Raw genomic sequence first — 24,699 nt, forward strand, 5'->3', positions numbered from 1 at the left:
AAAGAAGGCCGTTACATAATGGTAAAGGGATCAATTCAACAAGAAGAGCTAACTATCCTAAATATATATGCACCCAATATAGGAACACCCAGATTCATAAAGCAAGTCCTTAGAGACCTACAAAGAGACTTAGATTCCCACACAATAATAATGGAAGACTTTAACATCCCACTGTCAACATTAGATAGATCAACAAGACAGAAGGTTAACAAGGATATCCAGGACTTGAACTCAGCTCTGTGCCAAGCGGACCTAATAAACATCTACAGAACTCTCCACCCCAAATCAACAGAATAGACATTCTTCTCAGCAACATGTCACACTTACTCCAAAACTGACCACGTAGTTGGAAGTAAAGCACTCCTCAGCAAATGTAAAAGAACAGAAATCATATCAAACTGTCTCTCAGGCCACAGTGCCAACAAATTAGAACTCAGGATTAAGAAACGTACTCAAAACCGCACAACTACATGGAAACTGAACAACCTGCTTCTGAAAGACTACTGGGTAAATAACGAAATGAAGGCAGAAATAAAGATGTTCTTTGAAACCAATGAGAACAAAGACACAACGTACCAGAATCTCTGGGACACGTTTAAAGCAGTGTGTAGAGGGAAATTTATAGCACTAAATGCCCACAAAAAAAGCAGGAAAAATCTAAAATCGACACCCTAACATCACAATTAAAAGAACTAGAGAAGCAAGAGCAAACAAATTCAAAAGCTAGCAGAAGGCAAGAAATCACTAAGATCAGAGCAGAACTGAAGGAGATAGAGACACAAAAAACCCTTCAAAAAATAAATGAATCCAGGAGCTGGTTTTTTGAAAAGGTCAACAAAATTGATAGACCGCTATCTAGACTAATAAAGAAGAAAAGAGAGAAGAATCAAATGGACACAATAAAAAATAATAAAGGGGATATCACCACCAATCCCACAGAAATACAAACTACCATCAGAGAATACTATAAACAGCTCTATGCAAATAAACTAGAAAATCTAGAAGAAATGGATAAATTCCTGGACACATACACCCCCCCAAGACTAAATCAGGAGAAGTTGAATACCTGAATAGAACAATAACAGGCTCTGAAATTGAGGCAATAGTTAATAGCCTACCAACCGAAAAAAGTCCAGGCCCAGACAGATTCACGGCTGAATTTTACCAGAGGTACAAAGAGGAGCTGGTATCATTCCTTCTGAAACTATTCCAATCAATAGAAAAAGAGGTAATCCTCCCTGACTCATTTTATGAGGCCAGCATCATTCTGATACCAAAGCCTGGCAGAGACACACACACACAAAAAAGAGAATTTTAGACCAATATCCCTGATGAACAATGATGTGAAAATCCTCAGTAAAATACTAACAAACCAAATCCAGCAGCACATCAAAAAGCTTATCCACCACGAACGATCAAGTTGGCTTCATCCCTGGGATGCAAGGCTGGTTCAACATACACAAATCAATAAACGTAATCCATCATATAAACAGAACCAAAGACAAAAACCACATGATTATCTCAATAGATGCAGGAAAGGCCTTCAACAAAATTCAAACAGCCCTTCATGCTAAAAACTCTCAATAAACCAGGTATTGATGGGATGTATCTCAAAATAATAAGAGATATTTATGACAGATCCACAGCCAATATCATACTGAATGGGCAAAAACTGGAAGCGTTCCCTTTGAAAACTGGCACAAGTCAGGGATGCCCTCTCACCACTCCTATTCAACATAGTGTTGGAAGTTCTGGCCAGGGCAATCAGGCAGGAGAAAGAAATAAAGGGTATTCAGTTAGGAAAAGAGGAAGTCAAATTGTCCCTGTTTGCAGATGACATGATTGTGTATTTAGAAAATCCCATCGTCTCAGCCCAAAATCTCCTTAAGCTGATAAGCAACTTCAGCAAAGTCTCAGGATACAAAATCAATGTGCAAAAATCACAAGCATTCTTATACACCAATAACAGACAAACGGAGAGCCAAATCATGATTGAACTCCCATTCACAACTGCTTCAAAGAGAATAAAATACCTAGGAATCCAACTTACCAGGGATATGAAGGCCCTCTTCAAGGAGAAATACAAACCACTGCTCAACGAAATAAAAGAGGACACAAACAAATGGAAGAACATTTTATGCTCATGGATGGGAATAATTAATATCATGAAAACAGCCATACTGCCCAAGGTAATTTATAGATTCAATGCCATCCCCATCAAGCTACCAATTACTTTCTTCACAGAATTGGAAAAAAAACTACTTTAAAGTTCATATGGAACCAAAAAAGAGCCTGCATTGCCAAGACAATCCTAAGCAAAAAGAACAAAGCTGGAGGTATCACGCCACTTGACTTCAAACTATACTACAAGGCTACAGTAACCAAAACAGCATGGTACTTGCACTAAAACAGATATAGACCAATGGAACAGAACAGAGCCCTCAGAAATAATAGCACACATCTACAATCATCTGATCTTTGACAAACCTGACAAAAACAAGAAATGGGGAAAGGATTTCCTATTTAATAAAGGGTGCTGGGAAAACTGACTAGCCATATGTAGAAAGCTGAAACTGGATCCCTTCCTTACACCTTATACAAAAATTAATTCAAGGATGGATTGAAGACTTAAATGTTAGGCCTAAAACCATAAAAACCCTAGAAGAAAAACCTAGGCAATACCATTCAGGACATAGGCATGGGCAAGGACTTCATGACTAAAACACCAAAAGCAATGGCAACAAAAGCCAAAATAGACAAATGGGATCTAATTAAACTAAAGAGCTTCTGCACAGCAAAAGAAACTACTATTAGACTGAACAGGTAACCTACAGAATGGGAGAAAATTTTTGCAATCTACCCATCTGACAAAGGGCTAATATCCAGAATCTACAAAGAATTTAAACAAATTTACAAGAAAAAATAAACCCTATCAAAAAGTGGGTGAAGGATATGAATAGACACTTCTCAAAAGAAGACATTTATGCAGCCAACAGACACATGAAAAAATGCTCATCACTGGCCATCAGAGTGGCCATCATTAGCCATCAAATCAAAACCACAATGAGATACCATCTCACACCAGTTAGAATGGTGATCATTAAAAAGTCAGGAAATAACAGGTACTGGAAAGGATGTGGAGAAATAGGAACACTTTTACACTGTTGGTGGGAGTGTAAACTAGTTCAACCATTGTGGAAGACAATGTGGCGATTCCTCAAGGATCTAGAACTAGAAATACCATTTGACCCAGTGATCCCATTACTGGGTATATACCTAAAGGATTGTAAATCATGCTACTATAAAGACACATGCACACATATGTTTATTGCGGCAATATTCACAATAGCAAAGACTTGGAACCAACCCAAATGTCCATCAATGATAGACTGGATTAAGAAAAATGTGGCACATATACACCATGGAATACTATGCAGCCATAAAAAGGATGAGTTCATGTCCTTTGCAGGGACATGGATGAAGCTGGAAACCATCATTCTGAGCAAACTATCGCAAGGACAGAAAACCAAACACCACATGTTCTCACTCATAAGTGGGAACTGAACAATGAAAACACATGGACACAAGGAGGGGAACATCACACACCGGGGCCTGTCATGGGGTTGGCGGGAGAAGGATAGCATTAGGAGATACCTAATGTAAATGACAAGTTAATGGGTGCAGCAAACCAACATGGCACATGTATACCTATGTAACAAACCTGCACGTTGTACACATGTACCCTAGAACTTAAAGTATGATTTTAAAAAATAAATAAAAATAAAAAATTAAAATAAATAAAATGTTAAAAAAAAGAAAGAAATATCAACATGATCTCACGACTTTTGGGGTATCCTTCCTGTCTTTGGCACACTGGAAGAACTGTGGTGTAATTTCTCAGGGCTGTGGTAACAAAATGTCACAAACTGGCGGCTTAGAACACAGAAACGTTCTGCCTCAAAGTTCTGGAGGCCTGAGGTCCAAAGTGAGGGCGTGGACAGGGCCATGCTGCATCTGAAGGCGCTGGGAATCCTCCTGCCCAGTTCTCTCTCCAACCTCCAGCATCCTTCAGTGTTCCTTGGCGTGTGGCGGAGTCACTCCTGTCCTCCCTCTTCACAGAGCCTATCTTCTCCTTGTGTCTTCTTTCTTTTCTTTTCTTTTCTTTTCTTTTCTTTTCTTTTCTTTTCTTTTCTTTTCTTTTCTTTTCTTTCCTTCCTTCCTTCCTTCCTTCCTTCCTTCCTTCCTTCCTTCCTTCCTCCCTCCCCCCCTCCCTCCCTCCCTTCCTCCCTCCCCCCACCTCCCTCCCTTCCTCCCTTCCCCCCTCCCTCCCTCCCTTCCTCCCTTTCTCTCTTTCTTTTGAGACAGAGCTCTGTCACCCAGGCTGGAGTGCAGTGGTACAATCACAGCTCACTGTAACCTCCACCTCCCAGGTTCAAGCAATTCTCCTGCCTCAGCCTCCCAAGTAGCTGGGATTATGGGCATGCACCATCACGCCTGGCTAATTTTTGTATTTAGTAGAGATGGGGTTTCACCATGTTGCCCAGGCTGGTCTCGAACCCCTGGGCTCAGGTGATCCACCCGCCTTAGCCTCCCAAAGTGCTAGGATTACAGAGCCATTGCACCTGGCTTTCTCTCTGTGTGTTCACGTTGCTTTCCCTCTTTCCCTCCACATGTCTTCTGTGTGTGTCCATTTCTCCTTTCTATTTTATTTTATGTATTTATTTATTTTGAGACAGAGTCTTCCTCTGTTGCCCAAGCTGGAGTGAAGTGGCATGATCTCGGCTCACTGCAACCTCTGCCTCCCAGGTTCAAGTGATTCTTCTGCCTCAGCTTCCCAAGTAGCTGGGATTACAGGCATGCACCACCATTCCTGGCTAATTTTTATATTTTTAGTAGAGACGAGATTTCACCATGTTGGCCAGGCTGCTCTCGAACTCCTAACCTCAAGTGATCCACTTGCCTTGGCCTCCCAAAGTGCTGGGACTACAGGCATGAGCCAGTATTCCTGCCCCCACCTTTTGATTTTAATTTCATATTTTTGAGATGGGGTCTTAGTCTGTCGCCCAGGCTGGAGTGCAGTGGTGTGATCCTAGCTCACTGCAGCATCAAACTCCTGGGCTCAAGTGATCCTCCTGCCTCAGCCTTTGGAGTGTCTGGGACTATGGCATGTGGTGCCACCACACCCGGCTAATTTTTTGTTGTTATTGAGACAGAGTCTTCCTATGTTGCTCAGGCTGATCTCTAACTCCTGGAGTCCTCCCACTTCAGCCTCCTAAAATATTGGGATTACAGGTGTGAGCCACTGCAGTGGGTTAATCTACCCATCTGACAAAGGGCTGATATCCAGAATCTACAAAGAATTTAAACAAATTTACAAGAAAAAATGAAAAAAACCCATCAAAAAGTGGGTGAAGGATATGAATAGACACTTCTCAAAAGAAGACATTTATGCAGCCAACAGACACATGAAAAAATGCTCATCACTGACCATCAGAGAAATGCAAATCAAAACCACAATGAGATACCATCTCACACCAGTGAGAACGGTGATCATTAAAAAGTCAGGAAACAATAGGTACTGGAAAGGATGTGGAGAAATACAAACCACTCATCTTAACCCGGTTATCTCAGTAAAGACCACATGAGGTCACATTCTGAGGGTCTGGAGGTTAGAACATCAACATATTTTTTGAGGGATACACAGTTCACCCCTTAACAGCCTATAAGCAAAGATAACTTGGTAGCAGTGAGCACAGCAAGGTCTCAGATCCCGAGGCCTTTGCTGAAGGCCTTCCCCAGGGCAAAAGATCTGATGCTGTCCCTACTCCACTCACACACCCAGCTGAGGTCCAGGGGATGCAAAAAGCTGGACTGGAGGGCGTGAGGGCCTTTCATGAATGCCCCCTACCCTGAGCTAGCTGGGGGCCCCTGTGCATGACGCAGTCAGGCTGGAACCCTGGCCCCAGAGGCAGGTGTCAGATTATAGAAAGAGGGGCTGCAGCTAGGCCAGGTCCCTCATGTTGCAGATGAGGAAACTGAGCCCAGGGGATGTGGGCTGATCTTGGACCACAGAGGGTGTTAGTGTTGGAGACACACTGGGATCAGGTCTTCTGAGCTCTCCCGCCCCTCTGCCATGCCGAAGCTTGGACACCCCTTGCTCTGGGAGGCCTCCCTGGCCACCTGGACTAGGGCCCCTCATTATGCGTCCTACCGCAATGATCGTGACACACAGCCCCTCTCCCCTCATCTCCTCCTGCCCCCATCACTCTGCGCTGGCCCCACTGACCTCTCGCTCTTCCTTGAACTGGGACAGGCCTTTGCTGGCCTTCCAGGTCTCTGCAAAGATCTCTCCCTCACTGCTTTGGGCATTTCCTCAAAGGTGGGTTCCCTGGCCACCGCATCTCAAACACAAGCCTCCTGCTGACTCTTCCTAGCTCCTCTCCGTAGCTCTTACCACCGGAAGGTTTTGTGATCCTGTCTACAGAGGAGGACTCTGGAACTCAGGGAGGGTGTGGCTTGTGCAGGTCGGAGAGGGAGAGGGCAGGACCAGGACCCAGCCTGGACTGCTCTGTTGCCCAAGCTGGAGTGCAGTGGTGGGGTCTCGGCTCACTGCAACCTCTGTCTCTCAGGTTCAAGTGATTCTTCTGCCTCAGCTTCCCAAGTAGCTGGGATTACAGGCATGCACCACCACGCCTGGCTAATTTTTTTTTTTTTTTGAGACGGAGTCTCGCTCTGTCGCCCAGGCTGGAGTGTGGTGGCCGGATCTCAGCTCACTGCAAGCTCCGCCTCCCGGGTTTACGCCATTCTCCTGCCTTAGCCTCCCGAGTAGCTGGGACTACAGGCGCCCGCCACCTCGCCCGGCTAGCTTTTTTTTTTTTTTTTTTTTTTTGTATTTTTTAGTAGAGACGGGGTTTCACCGTGTTAGGCCTGGCTAATTTTTATATTTTTAGTAGAGACGAGATTTCACCATGTGGGCCAGGTTGGTCAACCAGGCATTGATGCCCAAACCAGGCAGTGCTGTCCTTTGAGCTTCCAAAGGGAAGGGAGTAGGTCTCCTTTCTCTTTATCCTCCTTCACCGTACCATGCTGGTGCATACGTAGTAAGGGTCATGAATTTAACTTGATCAGAAAGGCCACATTTTGGACTCCAATTTGGAATAGGAAAGCTTGGTGGCCACCTGGGTTGGATGCCCCCTGCAATGACCACCTTTTCCCACGAGAGAGCGCTGTAGGACAGAAACTCAGCAGAGAGTGGCCCTGACAGCTGGGTCCACTGAGACCAGCCTGGCCCCCAAGGCTTGCGCTTCGGGACAACTGCCTCATTGGGTCCTCATAGCAAAACCAGAAATGAAGTACCATTACTCTCCCCACTTTACACATTAAGAAGTCAAGGACCCGCCTGGCCAACATGGTGAAACCCCATCTCTACTAAAAATAGAAATCCCGTCTTAGGCTGAGGCATAAGAATCGCTTGAATCTGGCCGGGCGCGGTGGCTCAAGCCTGTAATCCCAGCACTTTGGGAGGCCGAGACGGGCGGATCACGAGGTCAGGAGATCGAGACCATCCTGGCTAACACAATGAAACCCCGTCTCTACTAAAAATACAAAAAAATTAGCCGGGCGAGATGGCGGGCGCCTGTAGTCCCAGCTACTCGGGAGGCTGAGGCAGGAGAATGGCGTGAACCCGGGAGGCGGAGCTTGCAGTGAGCCGAGATAGCGCCACTGCACTCCAGCCTGGGCGACAGAGCGAGACTCCATCTCAAAAAAAAAAAAAAAAAAAAAAAAAGAATCGCTTGAATCCGGGAGGCAGATGTTGCAGTGAGCCGAGATCGAGCCACTACACTCCAGCCTGGGCAACAGAGCAAGACTCTGTCTCAAAAAAGAAAAAGAGAAAGAAAAGAAAAGAAAAAACCAAGGCTCAGGCCGAGCAGCATGTGGCTCACGCCTGTAGTCCCAGCACTTTGGGAGGCCAAGGCCAGAGGATGGCTTCAGTGCAGGAGTTGAGGCCAGCCTGGGCGACACAGTGAGACCCCCGTGTCTACAAAAACAAATACAAACATTAGCTGGGTGTGGTGGCACAGGCCTGAGTAGTCCCAGCTACTCAGGAGGCTGATGTGGGAGGATTGCTTGAGCCTGGGAGGTCAAGGCTGCAGTGAGCTGTGATTATGCTACTGTATGCCAGCCTGGGTGACAGAGTGAGACCTTGTTTCTTTTTTTTTTTTTTTTTTTTGAGACGGAGTCTCGCTCTGCCGCCCGTGCTGGAGTGCAGTGGCCGGATCTCAGCTCACTGCAAGCTCCGCCTCCCGGGTTCCCGCCATTCTCCTGCCTCAGCCTCCCGAGTAGCTGGGACTACAGGCGCCGCCACCTCGCCCGGCTAGTTTTTTTGTATTTTTTAATAGAGACGGGGTTTCACCGTGTTAGCCAGGATGGTCTCGATCTCCTGACCTCGTGATCCGCCCGTCTCGGCCTCCCAAAGTGCTGGGATTACAGGCTTGAGCCACCGCGCCCGGCCGAGACCTTGTTTCAAAAAGAAAAGAAGAGAAGAGAAAATAAAAGAAAAAAAAGGGAAGAGAGAGACTGAGGGAGGGAGGGAAGGAGGAGAAAAGAAGAGAGGAAGAAAGGAAGGAAGGAAGGAAGGAAAGAAGGAAGGAAGGAAGGAAGGAAGGAAGGAAGGAAGGAAGGAAGGACGGACGGACGGACGGACGGACGGACGAAGGAAGGAAGGAAGGGGAAAGAAACCAAGGCTTAGTGTTGTTAGATTTGTCCCAAATGAGCACCTTAGAAATGGGAGAGCCAGGGCGGCAACTCAGCCCCAAAGCCCACACTGCTGGCTGCTCAAACCCCTCCCCTCTCCCAGGGCTTGGCTCTGTCTTTCCTCCTGGATCCCTTCTAGGTCCCTTCAGCTCAGTGAGATTTGCCCAGTACGCTCAGCAATGGATTGGGGGGGCTCCCCCACATTGGCTGCTAGGGGGCACCTGGAGAAGGAGTAGGGGTGGGGCTGTGTTGCCATGGGGAGGGGGGATCTGGGTTGCGGGGTTGGGAGTCCTTCTGTTCCAGCCCCTGGCAGAGCCGGCCCCCTGGGAACCGGCCAGGCTTATTAATATCCTGCTGAGTCAGGGGGCTCTTGAGTTTCGGCATCACAAGACCCAGAGGCTAAGCACTGCCGGGATATTCTTAACTCCCCAGGCACCCTCTCCCTCCCACCGGCACTGCCCACCCCTGGCTGGGGCCTTGCAGGCCTGAGTTGCCACGTGGCCTGGGGTAAAGCACTTCCCCCCACTATGAAATGGAGACAAGAACTGTCCTGCCCCAGCTGTAATTAGACAGTGTTCCTAAACGGTTTGATATATGCGAAGAAGAAAGAGCTGTCCTTCTAGAAAATGCTTTTTTTTTTTTTTTTTTTTTTTTTTTTTTTGAGACAGAATCTCGCTCTGTTGCCCAGGCTGGAGTGCAGTGGCATGATCTTGGCTCACTGTGACCTCTGTCTCCCAAGTTCAAGCAATTCTCCTGCCTCAGCTGGAATTATTACAGGTGCTCACCACCACACCTGGCTAATTTTTGTATTTTTAGTAAAGACAGGGCTTCACTATTTTGGCCAGGCTGTTCTCAAACTCCTGACCTCAGGTGATCCTCCTGCCTCGGCCTGCAATTACAGGCATGAACCACTGTGCCTGGCCTAGGAAATGCTTTTTTAAGGGCCTGCTACACATGGGCCCAGGCCTGGAGGCTGGGGTCCTACAGCGAGGGGTGGCCCAGCCCCTCTCTTACAGAGCTCACTGCCTGCACCCACAGGCCCCCGCCAGCAGCCGCAGCTGAGTGGGCTCGGCCAGGGCTGGACACAAGCAAGGTCTGGGTTTCAGCTCTCCTGGCCATTTGGAATTGGGTCCGGGAGACGCTGGTCACATGGGGTGGGCCCTGACTATCCGGAAGAGAAACTGGACTTGGGGTGAGGGATCCATGAGGGGCAGCCATGATAGCAGAGGGGGCCAGTCTGCAGAGGATGGAATGAGGCACGTGCACAAAAGCCGGGGCCCCAGGAGAGAGGCTCCCCTGCTCCCGGCTCTGCCCCTTGCACCTCCTTCCCAGCCCAGGTTCCAGGAAGCTGCCCTGTGTCCCCAGACACTGCCCTCACGGCTGCTCCCAACCCACACATAGCCCTGCAGAGGCAGGTGGATCATCTCTGGGCCCTCGGGATTCCAGCAGTCATAGTTTTTGTGTTTTTTTGTTTTTGTTTTTGTTTTTGTTTTGGAGACAGGGTCTTGCTTTGTTGCCCAGTCTTGTCTTGAACTCCTGGGCTCAAGGGATCCTTCCTCGTTGGCCTCTCAAAGCACTGGGAGCCAGTGTCATGGTTTAAAAGCCATTTACAGGGCTGGGCACGGTGGCTCACACCTGTAATCTCAGCACTTTGGCAGGCCGAGGAGGGTGGATCACAAGGTCAGGAGATTGAGATCATCCCGGCTAACACGGTGAAACCCCATCTCTATTAAAAATACAAAAAATTAGTCGGGTGTGGGGGTACACGTGCGTAGTCCCAGCTACTTGGGAGGCTGAGGCAGGAGAATCACTTGAACCCGAGAGGCAGAGGTTGCAGTGAGCTGAGACTGTACCACTGCACTCCAGCCTGGGCGACAGAGCGAGACTCTGTCTCAAAAAAAAAAAAAAAACATTTACAGGCTGGGCGTGGTGGCTTGTGCCTATAATCCCAGCACTTTGGAAGGCCAAGGTGGGTGGATCACTTGACATCAGGAGTTCAAGACCAGCCTGGCCAACATGGTGAAACCCCGTCTCTACTAAAAATACAGAAATTAGTTGGGCATGCTGGTGGGGGCCTGTAATCTCAGCTACTTGGGAGGCTGAGGCAGGAGAATCACTTGAACCCAGCAGGCGGAAGTTGCAGTGAGCTGAGGTCACACCATTGCACTCCAGCTTGGGTGACAGAGAAAGACACCATCTAAAAACAAAAAACAAAACAAATTTACTGAGGGCTTCCCAGGCCCCAAGCCCATTTTGCGTGCAATATGCATGCCATCTCCCCAAATCCTCATGAGGTGCCTTTGAGGTAGGTACTTGTTTCTCCTCTTTTTATTTTTTATTTTTTAGACAGAGTTTTGCTCTTGTCACCCAGGCTGGAATTCAGTGGGCCCACTGCAACCTTCGCCTCCCAGGTTCAAGCGATTCTCCTGCCTCAGCCTCCCAAGTAGCTGGGATTACAGGCGCCTGCCACCATGCCCGGCCAATTTTTGTAGTTTTAGTAGAGATGGGGTTTCACCATGTTGGCCAGGCTGGTCTCGAACTCCTGACCTCAGGTGATTTGCTCACCTCGGCCTCCCAAAGTGCTAGGATTACAGGCCTGAGCTATTGCGCCCGGTCTGCTCCCTGCACATTTGATGGATTCCAGGGGACTCTGTGAACACTGACCCCCTCTTCAAATCCTGCCCACAGCTTGTCAAGTGGGACCTCAGCGCAGAAGGCTGGCAGGGCCCTTATCAGTCAGTCCCACATGTGTCTGAGAGCCCACAGCAGGCAGCCCATTCTATGCCAAGCCCCTCACGAGCCCCGTTATCAAGGGACACATTCCAGCCCAGGCCTCCCTTGTAAGGAGGGGAAGAAAAGGCCTGACGCTTCCGGCCAAGTGAGGAGGGGGCGCAGGGGCAGGAAGAGGATTATCACAGCAGGAAGGACAGATGCTGCGCTTGTTTCTTCAGGCAGCTTGAAAAAACACCACTGGGCTGGCCTGGCTGCCCTCAGGCCTAGAATGTGACCCTTCTCAGGAGGGGACCCCACCCCTCCCGCGCTGGGGTTGAGGGTAGGTGGGGACAGGGACAACTGGTTCTTAGGAAGCCAAGAGAGCTCATGTTTGCTCCCAGAAGCCAGGACGTGACTGGTAAAAGTGGCTGGGGGTTTAGCCAGAGGCTAGAGGATTCTTCTGGGGAGGGTCTCAAAGCACCGTCCCGTCCCGTGTGGCCTGGTCTCCCCAGGCTCAGCCAGCACCTGCCACAGGGGAGGGCTCCAGCTGGTGAAGGAATAAACGAACCAGAATGCAGGCCTAAAGCCTTGGGTTTTCTTTTTTCTTTTTTTTCTTTTTTTTTGAGACGGAGTCTCGCTCCATCACCAGGCTGGAGTGCAGTGGCGCAGTCTCGGCTCACTGCAACCTCCACCTCCCGGGTTCAAGCCATTCTCCTGCCTCAGCCTCCCGAGTAGCTGAGACTACAGGTGCACACCAACACGCCCGGCTAATTTTTGTATTTTCAGTAGAGACAGGGTTTCATCATGTTGGCTAGGATGGTCTCGATCTCCTGACCTCGTGATCCACCCTCCTCGGCCTCCCAAAGTGCTGAGATTATAGGTGTGAGCCACTGCGCAGCCTGCGTTTTCTTATTTTGTAGAAAATCCATTTCCCTTGTGCGATACTTGATGAGTCAGGCTTGGTAGCGGGTGGCTGAGGGTTTGGAGACACAAATCAGGTAGCTGGGTTGGATACTGGAAAAGTCAGTAAGCCTTGCTGAGTCTCAATTTTCTCATCCTTAATGATAGATAATGGAAGCTCTTTCTTCATGTGGCAGTGTGTGTAAAGGGCTTCGTGTAGAGCCTGGCCCTGCTGGGCACAGCTGAAACTCTCTGTGGGGCACATACGCGTGCACATACACGCGCACACACACACACACACAGTTAGCACTAATTAAACAGCAGGTGGCCAGGCATGGTGCCTCATACCTGTAACCCAGCACTTTGGGAGACCGAGGTGGGCAGATTGCTTGAGCTCAGGAGTTTGCCACCTGCCTGGGCAACATGGCAAAAACCCATCTTTACCAAAAATACAACAAATTAGCTGGCATGGTGGCGCATGTCTGTGGTCCCAGCTACTTGGGAGGCTGAGGTTGGAGGATCACTTGAGCTCAGGAGGCGGAGGTTGCAGTGAGCTGAGATTGCATCACTGCACTCCAGCCTGGGTGACGTAGTGAGACCCTATCTCAATAAATAAATAAATAAACAAACAGCAGGCGTAGCCAGTCTCTTTACACGGATAAGCACACTCAATCCTCATCAGCACTCTGGGAACAAGATACAGTTGTTATTCCCATAGTACAGCTGAAGAAACCGAGGCTTAGATGAACGTAATCGCTTGTCTAGGGTCACACCGGCCTGAGCAGAAGAACAGGGCTGGATCCCATGCTGTTTGACTTCAACACGTGCATTTTTAGGCACCACATTTTCATGCCTTCAAATGGATTCATGAACCACCCATGGCCAAATCAAGATGCAAAGAGCAGCCTGTGCTAAGCAACATCAAAGCCAGTGGTCCAAGGTCCATGCTCTCCAAGGTCCACTTGATCACAGAGGAGTTTGCCAGGCCCTGCGTGGACTCCACTTCCCTTTGCACAAACCCTCGAGCCTGGGGCCTTGCCTTTCCGGCCCTTGGTAAACCAGAAGCAGCAGACGGGGAAGGTGGTGCTGGCTCGGTCCAGCGAGGCATGCAGAGGCCACAGCACCCTATGCTCCTGAGGGCCTGGCAGCAAGGCTGGTGCAGGGAAGCTTTTGAGGGGGACCAGGAGGACTCTAGATACAAAGCCAGCCACGCCACTCAGCTTGCGGGGAAGCAGATCCCGACCCATCACCAGTCCCTGAGGTGTCACGGCAGAGTCACCCAACGATGAGAAGCCTGGGAAACAGCAGAGGGGCACGGGCTTCCAGGTGCACATGAGTGGTTCAGATTTCAGTGCTTGAGGGGCCTCAGCTTTTGAGTTATGACTGTGGGAGCCCGAAGGGACACGCCTGCTCCCTACACCTGACCCTAGATGAGCATAGTTTTTTTTTTTTTTTTTGAGACGGAGTCTCGCTCTGTTGCCCAGGCTGGAGTGCAGTGGCGCGATCTCGGCTCACTGCAAGCTCCACCTCCCGGGTTCACGCCATTCTCCCGCCTCAGCCTCCGAGTAGCTGGGACTACAGGCGCCCGCCACCACGCCCGGCTAGTTTTTTGTATTTTTAGTAGAGACGGGGTTTCACCATGTTAGCCAGGATGGTCTCGATCTCCTGACCTCGTGATCCACCCGCCTCGGCCTCCCAAAGTGCTGGGATTACAGGCTTGAGCCACCGCGCCCGGCCTGATGAGCATAGTTTTTGAAGCATTGTTGGTCTTATGGAAAGGAGAGTTCATGGAAATGGCTCCCTCCCCGATTCAGACAAGAGATAAATCAAGAAATGTGAGCCGCTCCACAGTGGCTGAAGAAGAAAGCGTGAGTGGTCAGGTGCTGGGCACAGAGGTGGGATCTGGGCCCAGGGCAGTGGCCAACCAAAGGTCCCGAGAGGAGGAAACTGGTCTGGCCTGGCAGGTATCAGCGGACCGGGAGGTCAGAGGCCAGTTTCCCACAGCAACACCGCCATAGGCGTGGTAGGCGTGGTGGGCGTGGTGGCGTGTGTCTGTGATCCCAGCTACTCAAGAGGCTGAGGTGGGAGAATCACCTGAGCCCGGGAATTCGAGGCTGCAGTGAGCCGAGATTGTGCCACTGCACTCCAGCCTGGGTGACAGAGCGAGACCCTGTCTCAAAACAAAAACCAAAAAACTGGCTGGGTACTGTGGCTCACGCCTGTAATCCCAGCACTTTGGGAGGCGGAGGCAGGTTAATTGCTTGAGCTCACGAGTTTGAGACCAGCCTAGGCAACATGGCAAAATACCATCTCTACAAAAATTGCAAAAATTAGCTGGGTGTGGTGGCGCATGCCTATAGTCCCAGCTATGTGGGAGGCAAGACGGGAGGATTGCTTGAGCCCAGGAGGCAGAAGTTGCAGTGAGCTGTGTCATGCTACTGCACTCCAGCCTGAGTGACAGAACTAGACCCTGTCTCAAACAAAACAAAACAAGCAAAAAACCCCAAAATTAGCCAGGCATGGTGGTGCATGCCTGTCGTCCCAGCCACTTACGGGACTGAAGTGGGAGGTGGAGGCTGCAGTGAGCTGTGATTGTACCATTGCACTCCAGCCTGGGTGGCAGACTGAGACCCTGTCTGCAGATCAATAAATAAAGAGATTCTGAAACTGGGTGAGAAAAAAATCCAGATTGATGAAGCTTAAAAGAGATCTGCACACACACAAAAAAAGAGCTCACCAAAAATTTAAGGATCCAAAAAGGTTAAAAATAATTTTCAGAGACATAGTTTTGCCATGTTGCCCAGGCTGGTCTCCAACTTCTGAGCTTAAGTGATCTGCCCATTTTAACCTCTCAAAGTGCTGGGATTACAGGTGTGTAATCCCACACCTAGTCTATCTGTTCATATATATATATAAATCCCACACCTAGTCTATCTGTGTGTAATCCCACACCTAGTCTATCTGTTCATATATATATATATATATAAATCCCACACCTAGTCTATCTGTGTGTAATCCCACACCTAGTCTATCTGTTCATATATATATATAAATCCCACACCTAGTCTATCTGTGTGTAATCCCACACCTAGTCTATCTGTTCATATACATATATAAATATATATGTTTTGATATTAGGCAAAGTTGTCTTATACTTTAAAACCATTATCAATAATAGAAAGGGTGGGGCCAGATATGGAGGTTCACACCAAGTAATCCCAGCACTTTGGGATGCTGAGGTGGGAGGATTGCTTGAGGCCAGGAGTTTGAGACCAGCCCGGGCAACACAGTGAAACCCCTGTCTCTAAAAAAATGAAAAAAAAAAAAAAAGCCTGGAGGGGTGGCGTGCTCCTGTAACCCTAGCTACTTGGGAGGCTGAGGTGGGAGGAACATTTGAGTCAAGGAGTTTGAGGCTGCAGTGAGCTGTGATGGTGCAACCGCACTACAGCCTGGGCGACAGAGCGAGACTCCGTCTCAAAAAAAAAAAAAAAAGAAAAGTCTATCAGTGTTACTTACCGTATTAACTGATGAAAGGAGGAAAAACTACAGGATCATTTTAATAGATGCTGAGGAAGTATTTTTAGAAGTTCAGCATAAATTTGTGATTAAGCCTCTTGGCAAATCAGAAATGGGAGGACAAACATTAGCAGCATTCCCTCTGAGACTGGAAACAAGAATGTTCTGTTTGCTATTATCACTTCTGTTCAACAGAGCGTATTGGAGCTTCCACTCTAACATTAAGACTAGAAAAAATAAATTAGAAACATAAGGATTAGGAAAGAGAAAATAAAACACATTATTTTCAGATACCACCAGCTATATGGAACCCCAAAGGGAGAGTTTAGCAAGATACCTAGATATAAGAAAAATATAGAAAAACTAATTGCATTTCTATATATACTGGGAAGAAACAACTGGAAAATGTCCTTGGGAAAAAAGGATAATGCTCACAAGAGTACGAAAATTATAATAAGTACTTAAGAATAAGTATAATGAAATGTAGGCAAGAATTAGGCAGGCAATTATACCTCCGCCTCCTGGGTTCAATCAATTCTCTGCCTCAACCCCCTGAGTAGCTGGGATTACAGGTGCCTGCCACCATGCCTGGCTAATTTTTTTGTATTTTTAGTAGAGACGGGGTTTCACCATCTTGGCCAGGCTGGTCTTGAACTCCTGACCCCGTGATCCACCCACCTTGGCCTCCCACAGTGCTGGGATTATAGGCATGAGCCACCACGCCCGGCTGAGATAACCCATTCTTAAGGACAGGAAAGCCTGGTATTACAGAGATGTCAGTTCTTCATAAACTGATCTGGAGACTCAATGCAGTTCCAATCAAATCCCCAATAAGAATTTTGTAGAATTTGACCAGCGATTCTAAAAGTTATACGACAGACCAAAGGACCAAGATACTCCAGAAGACGACGACCAAAGAGGATCTGTCCCATCTGATATTAGGACTTTTAAAGCTATGGAATTAAAACAGTATGGCACTTGAGCAACAATAAATAATGAATAGAATAGAACAGAGAGTCCAGAAACAGATCTTCAGATGGCCGGGCGCAGTGGCTCAAGCCTGTAATCCCAGCACTTTGGGAGGCCAACGTAGATGGATCACTTGAGGGCAGGAGTTCCAGACAAGCCTGGCCAATGTGGCGAAACCCCGTCTCTACTAAAAATACAAAAATTAGCCAGGTATAGTGGCAGGTGCCTGTAATTCCAGCTACTTGGGAGGCTGAGGCAGGAGAATCACTTGAACCCGGGAGGTGGAGGTTGCAGTGAGCCGAGATCACACCACTGCACTCTAGCCTGGGCGACAGAGTGAGACTCCGTCTCAGAAACAACAACAACAACAACAACAACAACAACAAAGAAAACAAACAGACCCTCACATGTATGACTTTGACGTATAACAGAGGTGGCATGGTAGATCCGTAAGGAATATAAGGTGGTTATGTGTATATAGATGTATTAGCCCATTTTCACACTGCTATGAAGAACTGCCTGAGACTGGGTAATTTATAAAGAAAAAAGGTTTAATTCAGCTGATCTGCCTGCCTTGGCCTCACAAAGGGCTGGGATTACAACATGAGCCACCATGCCCAGCCTATCTATATTTTCCATACTAATTTTCTTCATTTCCAAAAGGAAACTGGATTTTTATTTCACAAAATACACAAAAGTCAACTCCTGATGGATTAACGACTCAAATGTCAAAAGCAAAATGTTAAAAATTATAGAAAATATCTATGAGTATCTTTCTGACCTTGGGTAAGAAAGGATTTGTTACACAAGACCAAAAAGAAAAAAGCACTAACCATGAAATAAAATAATCACACATTTTATTATATTAAAATTAAGATTTTATTTTAATCAAAAGACAAAATGAAGAAAGTAAAATGACCTGGGTGCAGTGGCTCACGCCTGTAACCCCAGCATTTGGGGAAGTTGAGGCAGGTGGATCGCTTGAGTCCAAGAGTTCAAGACCAGCCTGGGCAACATGGTGAAACCCCATCTCTACAAAAAATATAAAAATTAGCTGGGCATGGTGCACAGACCTACAGTCCCAGCTAGTAGAGAGGCTGAGGTGGGAGGATCACCTGTGCCCGGGAGGTCAAGGCTGCAGTGAGTCACGGTCATGGCTGCAGCCTGGGCAACAGAGCGAGATCCTATTTCAAAAACCAAAACAAAACAAGAAAGTAAAATGACAAGCTGCTAAGCTGAAGAAGATATTTTCAATACATATAATTGACAAATAACATATAATATATAAAGAACACCTTGAAATCAATAAGAAAAGGACAAAAAAAAGATGGGCAAGAGACATGAACAGGCATTTCACAGAAGAGGAAACATTTATGGTCAATGAACATGAAGAGATGCTCAACCTCGTTAATCAGAGAAATGCACATCAAGATCAAATGAGAGGCCAGGTGCAGTGGCTCACCCCTGTAATCCCAGCATTTGGGAGGCCAAGATGGGCAGATCACCTGAGGTCAGGAGTTCGAGACCAGCCTGGCCAACATGGTGAAACCCCTTCTCTACTAAAAATACAAAAATTATCAGGGCATGGTGGCAGGCACCCATAATCCCAGATGCTTGGGAGGCTGAGGCAGGAAAATTGCTTGAACCCGGGAGGTGGAGGTTGCAGTGAGCCAAGATCATGTCATTGCACTGCAGCCTGGGCAACAAAGTGAAATTCCATCTAAAAAAAAAAAAAAGTGGGGATACCATTATACCATTCATACCCATTTTATTGCAAAAATGAAGAACTTGGCCAATACTAAGAGCTGGAAAGCACATAGATTAACCAGATCACTCACAGATTTCTGGTATGATTATTAATTGGCCAATAGTTTTGGACTATGGTTTGGCAATATCTTTTGAAAAGTTTTTTTAATTTTAAAATTTTTATTATTTTCTTTTCTTTAGAGACAGGGTGTCACCGTGTTGCCCAAGCTAGTTTTGAACTCCTGGGCTCAAGTGCTCCTCCTGCATCAGTATCCCAAAGTGCTGAGACTACAGGTGTGAACCACTCCACCTGGCCTTGGCTTGGCAATATCTTGTAATGTTGATTATTCACATAGCCTTTGGCCCAGCAAGTTCATTTTCAGGTAGCCTCGAACTACATGATCCTGTACAAGAGTGTTGGTAGTAGCACTAATTATGACGGTAAAAAGCTGAATATAACCCGATTCCCACTGAAGAGAGAATGGAAAAATCAACTGGTTTATTCACACACTTGAATGTTATGTAGCGGTGAAAGCTGAATAAACTACAGCCACACGCAACCACAAGGATGACTCCTGTTATCAAAACATTAAATGTCATTTTCATAGAGTACAAAAGCAATCAAATCTATAAATACATAGTTTGGACATTTTTTTTTTTTTTTTTTGAGACGGAGTCTCGCTCTGCCGCCCAGGCTGGAGTGCAGTGGCCGGATCTCAGCTCACTGCAAGCCCTGCCTCCCGGGTTCACGCCATTCTCCTGCCTCAGCCTCCCGAGTAGCTGGGACTACAGGCGCCCGCCACCTCGCCCGGCTAGTTTTTTGTATTTTTTAGTAGAGACGGGGTTTCACCGTGTCAGCCAGGGTGGTCTCGATCTCCTGACCTCGTGATCCGCCCATCTCGGCCTCCCAAAGTGCTGGGATTACAGGCTTGAGCTACCGCGCCCGGCCAGGACATATTTATAAGTAATATATAATTATTACATATATATGTAATATATAAATACTATTATTTTATCTATTTTAGAGACAAGGTCTCACTATGTTGTCCAGGCTGGTCTCGAACTCCTGGGCTCAAGCAGTCCTCCTCCTTTGGCCTCCCAAAGTGCTGGGATTACAGGTGTAAGCCATGGTGCCTGGCCTATGATGATTATTATTATTATTCTGAGACAGAATCTCACTCTGTTACCCAGACTAGAGTGCAGTGGCAAGATCTTGGCCCACTGCAACCTCCGCCACCTGGGTTCAAGCGATTCTCCTGCCTCAGCCACCCGAGTAGCTGGGATTATCAGCACACACCACCATGCCTGGCTAATCTTTGTATTTTTAGTAGAGATGGGGTTTCACCATGTTGGCCAGGCTGGTCTTGAACTCCTGACCTCAGGGTGATCCACCCACCTCGGCTTCCCAAAGGGCTGGGATTACACGTGTGAGCCACCATGCCCGGCTTATTATTATTTTTTAAGCAAAGGAATAGTAAACACAAAATTTAGGAGTTGGGGAGAAACACCTGAAAACAGACAGGTATTGTCAGCATTCTACTAGATTTTTCTGGTGATTTCATGGGTATCCATTATTTTGTTAAAAATAGTAGGCTGGCAGCACTTTGGGAGGCTGAGGCAGGAGGATCGCTTGAGCCCAGGAGTTCAAGACCAGCCTGGGCAACATGGTGAGACCCCCCGTCTCTACAAAACTTAAAATAATTAGCTGAGTATGGTGGCATACACCTGTAGTCCCAGCTCCTCGGGAGGCTGAGGTCAGGGGATTGCTTGAGCCCAGGAGTTTGAGATTGCAGTGAACTAGGATCGTGTCACTGCACTCCAGCGGGGGTAACAGAGGGAGACCTCATCTCTTAAAAGAAAAAAAACACACAAAAAAATCTTAAAAGCAAACACGTAAAGCAGCATGGCTCAATAATGAGAGCTGTATTGACCCAAAGATGATGATTAATCCATTTCTGGACCTCTGCGTTCTCTTAGCAAGAATTGCAGCTCAGCCACCTCCCGACTCTGCTTAGCGGGTAGAGATGGCAATAGCCCACTTGGAGAGTTCGGGGAAGCGTCAATAATGGCCTAGTGGGCTCCGTCAATGGAAGCTATTCTTATTGTGCTATGTCCAGGGACTTGAAGCCAGAATGCAAGGGGTCACTGGGCTTTGCCCTTTCCTGGGTGTGGAGTGGGGAACAGCCCGGTACCGCAGGAGCCCTCTGAGTCCCACCCTGGTTAAAGCTCACAAGCTTCATTTCCACAACCGTTTTCAGAGAGCATCCCGCCTGCACTCAGCTCTGCTGGTTGCAAGTAACAGAAGCCCAGCTCCAACTCACTGCAGCCAAAAAGGGAAAGGACTCACCCACTTGAGATGTCCAAGGGTTGAGTCCAGAAATTGAGACGCTGGCCTCGTTGGTTCCTCCCATTTCAGAGAGACTGAAAACCGAAGCTCAGACAGGTCAAGAGAATTGCCCAAAGTCACACAGATGCCAGTGGAAGGCCGGTGCCCCAGCTGGCTCTGTTGAATCCAAAGCCTGCATTTGGGTTCATCTGCAGGAGGAAACACAGCTGAGTTGAAAGCCCAGCGACTCGGTGGCGGTGCGTGTCTTCCAGGAACAGAACACAACAAGCCCGTGTCTGCGGGCGAGCCTTGCGTCGGCCCCCACAGCGGGGGTGGTAGAGTTAGGTGCCCCGAGCCCCTGAAAACCAGGATGCAGTCCCATGGTCCGTCTCTCCCAAGAAACGGAATCCTAACCAGACCCCGTGCCTGCCGGGCGTGGAGTGGAATGTTGCAGCTGCTCAGGTTTGGGGTGGGAAGGAAGGGGAGATGGAACAAGGTCGAGGGTCTCCTGTTCCCCCTGGAGTGCACGGAGGCTTCCTCCTTCTCCCCTTTGAGATCTCAACACAACTCCCCACGTAGATTTTGAATGTGATCATTGAAGAGTGAGGGGTTGCTGATCCCTCCCGTGAGAGACCTGAACTGACCCCTCTTGGCAAAGCTAGGCAGGAACCAGGCCAGAGGCAGAAGGACCTGTGCCCTACAAACTACCCCATCCTTTCCTGCACTCAGAGCCTTGGGCTGTACCCCGATGGATTCCCTTGGCCTTTCCAGCTGAGGGGCCTGGAGGTTTGGGTTGATTCTTGTTTTTTTTGTTTTTTGTTTTTTGAGATAGAGTCTTGCTCTGTCACCCAGGCTGGAGTGCAGTGGTCAACTGCAGCCTCAACTTCCTGGGTTCAAGCGATCCTCCTACCTCGGCCTCCTGAGTAGCTGGGACTATAGGTGCGTGCCACCATGCCGAACTATTTTTTTGATTTTTAGTGGAAATGGGGTCTCACCATGTTGCTCAGGCTGGGGTGCGTTGGCACCATCATGGCTCGCGGTAGCTGCATGATCTCGCTATGAGACTCATTATATTTCCCAGGCTGGTCTTGCACTCCTGGACTCAAAGGACCCTCCTGCTTTGGCCCCCTAAAGTGCTGGGATCATAGGTGGCCCAGGATCAATTCTCACCTGGCCCAGGATCAATTCTTAACTTTGGCTCTACTCAGATCACCTGGGAAGCTTGGCAACCAATCCCCGCGAGAAGCCCACACCCCACACCAATTACACCCAAACCTCTGCAGGTGGGACCCGGGCTTCTGTATTTAAAAAGAAATAATTAAAGCCTTTGCTGTGTTCTACACATCCTGAGAGGGGCCACCTGCTTCCAGGGACCTTCTGTGCAGCATCAGGGTCCCACTGTCTACATGGCAGGTGCTGACCGGCACAGGTGTGGGGCTCTGCACACCTCAGATCCCTGACAAAGGAAGGGCGGACTGTGGGGCTGGGCATATGCGGGAAACACATCAGATGGTGAACAAGCTGAGAGGACTGTTTCGTTTCCCAGGGCTGTCATAATACAATCCCACAGACCGCGTGGCTCATACAACAGAAATTTTCTGTTCTCACAGTTCTGGAGGTTGGAAGTCCAAGATCAAAGTTCAACAGGTTTGGTTTCTCCTGAGGCCCCTCTCTGTGGCTTGCAGATGGCTGCCTGCTCGTCGTGTCCTCACAAGCTCTTTCCTCTGTGCTTGTGCATCCCTGCTGTCTCTTAGTGGGTCCAAGTTTCCTCTACTTAGAAGGACACCAGGCCGGGTGAGGTGGCTCACGCCTGTAATCCCAGCACTTTGGGAGGCCGAGGCGGGCGGATCACAAGGTCAGGAGATCGAGACCACGGTGAAACCCCGTCTCTACTAAAAATACAAAAAATTAGCCGGGCGCGGTGGCGGGCGCCTGTAGTCCCAGCTACTCAGGAGGCTGAGGCAGGAGAATGGCGTAAACCCAGGAGGCGGAGCTTGCAGTGAGCCGAGATCGCGCCACTGCACTCCAGCCTGGGCAACAGAGCGAGACTCCGTCTCAAAAAACAAAAAAAAAAAAAAAAGAAGGACACCAGTCAGATTGGATCAGGGCCCACCCCGACAGCCTTGTTTTAACATCATCAACTCTTTGAAGGCCCTGTCTCTGGCTGGGTGTGGTGGGTCACGCCTGTAGTTCCGGCACTTTGTGAGCCTGAGGCAGGCAGATCACTGGAGGTCAGGAGTTCGAGACCAGCCTGGCCAACATAGTGAAACCCCCGTCTCTACTAAAAATACAAAAATTAGCCAGGCGTGGTGGCAGGTGCCTGTAATCCCAGATACTCGGGAGGCTGAGGCAGGAGAATTGCTTGAACCAGGGAGACAGAGGTTGCAGTGAGCCGAGATCATGCCATTGTACTCCAGCCTGGGTGGCAAGAGTGAAACTCTGTGTCAAAAAAAAAAAAAAAAAAAAAATTAGCAAGGAGAGTTGGCAAGGATGTGGAGAGACTGGAGCCATTGTACTTTGTTGATGGGAATAAAAAATGGCGCAGCTGCTATGGAAAACAGTTCAAGGTTCCTCAAAATGTGACACATAGAGTTACCATAGGAACCAGAAATTCCGCTCCCAGGTATATACCAAGAGAACCCAAAACAGGCACTCAACATATGCTCGTACCTCAGTGTTCACAGCAACAGTGTTCACAATAGCCAAAAGGTGCAAACCACACTCATGCCCATCAACAGATGACTGGATAAACAAAATAGAGCATTATCAATACAGTGGAATATTATCGAGCCGTAGAAAGGAATGAAGCACTGATGGATCCGCGTGCTCCCATGGATGAATCTTGAAACATTACACGAAAGGAAAGAAGCCAGACACAAAAGACCACATATTGTCTGATTCCATTTACATGAAGTATCTAGAAGAGGCAAATCCATAGAGACAGAAAGCAGATTAGTGGGCCGGGCGCGGTGGCTCACGCCTGTAATCCCAGCACTTTGGGAGGCCGAGACGGGCGGATCACGAGGTCAGGAGATCGAGACCATCCTGGCTAACATGGCAAAACCCCGTCTCTACTAAAAAAAAATACAAAAAACTAGCCGGGCGTGGTGGTGGGCGCCTGTAGTCCCAGCTGCTCGGGAGGCTGAGGCAGGAGAATGGCGTAAACCCGGGAGGCGGAGCTTGCAGTGAGCTGAGATCCGGCCACTGCACTCCAGCCTGGGCGACAGAGCGAGACTCCATCTCAAAAAAAAAAAGCAAGCAGATTAGTGGTTTCCAGATTAGTGCTTTTCTCCTGATGGGAGGCAGGTTGGGGTTTCCTTTTGAGGCGATGAAAATATTCTGGAACTAAGTAGAGGTGGTAGTTGCACAGCATTGTGAATGTACTAAATACCACTGAATCATACACTCTCAAATAGTTCATTGGGCCAGGTGTGATGGCTCATGCCTGTAATCCCAGCACTTTGGGAGGGCAAGGCAGGCAGGTCACCTGAGGTCAGGAGTTGGAGACCAGCCTGGCCAACATGGTGAAGCCCCGTCTCTACTAAAAATACAAAATTAGCAGGTCTTGATGGTGCACACCTGTAATCCCAGCTACTCAGGAGGCTGAGGAAGGAGAATCCCTTGAACTTGGGAGGCAGAGGTTGCAGTGAGCCGAAATCGCACCATTGCACTCTGGCCTGGGCAATAGAGTGAGACTCTGTCTCAAATAAATAAATAAAATTTTTAAAAACAGTTCATTCTATCATGTTAGTGCAAAAGTATTTGCAGTTTTAGCC

The 24,699-nt window shown here is 48.3% G+C and overlaps 1 long non-coding RNA gene across 1 annotated transcript in view; it reads left to right on the forward strand.

Moving 5' to 3' along the window:
* Positions 1-24,699, forward strand: part of LOC144335026 (uncharacterized) — a 109,137-nt gene that overhangs the window by 83,379 nt on the left and 1,059 nt on the right. The window lies entirely within an intron of this gene.

This window comes from Macaca mulatta, chromosome 15, assembly GCF_049350105.2.
Source record: "Macaca mulatta isolate MMU2019108-1 chromosome 15, T2T-MMU8v2.0, whole genome shotgun sequence".
Taxonomy (NCBI): domain Eukaryota; kingdom Metazoa; phylum Chordata; class Mammalia; order Primates; family Cercopithecidae; genus Macaca; species Macaca mulatta.